The sequence below is a fragment of the Drosophila serrata genome, unplaced genomic scaffold (genome assembly GCF_035046125.1).
Source record: "Drosophila serrata isolate PLE 108 unplaced genomic scaffold, ASM3504612v1 contig_216, whole genome shotgun sequence".
Classification (NCBI taxonomy): Eukaryota; Metazoa; Arthropoda; class Insecta; order Diptera; family Drosophilidae; genus Drosophila; species Drosophila serrata.
The window spans coordinates 1-1,768 of record NW_028257114.1 but is presented as its reverse complement, the minus strand read 5'-3'; positions in this window follow the sequence as shown (position 1 = coordinate 1,768).

Here is a 1,768-nt window from a genome sequence, read left to right as displayed (position 1 = left end):
ATGAAGATGAAGATGAAGATGAAGATGAAGATGAAGATGAAGATGAAGATGAAGATGAAGATGAAGATGAAGATGAAGATGAAGATGAAGATGAAGATGAAGATGAAGATGAAGATGAAGATGAAGATGAAGATGAAGATGAAGATGAAGATGAAGATGAAGATGAAGATGAAGATGAAGATGAAGATGAAGATGAAGATGAAGATGAAGATGAAGATGAAGATGAAGATGAAGATGAAGATGAAGATGAAGATGAAGATGAAGATGAAGATGAAGATGAAGATGAAGATGAAGATGAAGATGAAGATGAAGATGAAGATGAAGATGAAGATGAAGATGAAGATGAAGATGAAGATGAAGATGAAGATGAAGATGAAGATGAAGATGAAGATGAAGATGAAGATGAAGATGAAGATGAAGATGAAGATGAAGATGAAGATGAAGATGAAGATGAAGATGAAGATGAAGATGAAGATGAAGATGAAGATGAAGATGATGATGATGATTTTGTTTTTTGTTGATTGTTTTTTGATTTTTATTTAATTTTATTTTATTTATTTATTTATTTTTGTTTTTCTGTTCTGTGCTTTTACACTTTTGTAGTTTCGTAGTTTTGCACTTTTGCACGTTTGCACTTTATAAATTTTGTATAAACTTTATAAATTTTGAATAAACTTGTAAAAATTTATTTAATTTTTCCACTCTGGATAGATCAAACCGCCAACTAGAAGTGATTCTTAGTACTCAACTAGTCCATACGCGGACCCACGAAAATCAGAAAATGTATAGCAAACACTTGACATTTTCTTACCCTTTCCATCCTTTTTAAAGCCAGCTCCGCCTTCACTGAGAAACCGTTACAAGTGTATCCCTTTCACCCGCCACCCCTATTTAGATAAGCTAATTGTATATTTCATCACACACATTCGAACAACTCCAGATGCAATGAGTGTGGGAAAACCCCTTCCTCTCATCCTTTTTCAAGGAGGGAATTGTGTGTTTCTCTCCTTCTATGGGAAAACAAATGACCTTTTCAAGTATCTCTCAAGGAAAATCACATCCATCCCTTTTTTAAGTCTGGAGTCGTCGGTAGACGTCCACGTGCGTGAACGGGATCCAGACAGAGCGTGGGCATCGACGCCTCCGTTAGCACCCTTCTTCCATTCCACCCCAATCCCTTTTTTAAGTAGAGTAATGAGGGTGAACGTTCCAAGTGTCCCTAGAGATCAGCGCGGCGGAGTTGCGTTCGCCGCCTCTCTCAGATCCAGGCCGCCCCTTTAGTGAGGATTTTGCGTGAACGGGATCGATGCGGACTAGGATCGCTCCGGTGCGACCTTTTCAATTCCTCCCCCGTCCCTTTCTTTAAGTGAGGGTCGTGGGAACGTACACGTGCGCTCCGGGATCGCTCGGGATCGCTCCCCTCCCTTTCGCACTCGTATCCACATCCTTGTTGGGGCACTTGAACACTTGTTCACAAGTGTCCTTTTACATACACTGACCCTGATTAATTGCATCTTTATTACCCCCATCTATTGACAGGTTGACGAGCCAATCTTCATCAATTGCATTTTTATTACTCAAAGCAATTAAATGTTTTGACAGCTAACCCATTAATTGCATTTTTATTACCCCTTTTGCCGACATCAAAGGTCCCGAAAATCCAACTTCTATACTACTGATGTGTTCCCTGTAACAATGTTGGATTAATAACTGTTTTAACATACATATCATCAGTGTTTTTTGTAAGCAAGAGAACGAGCTCATGTTT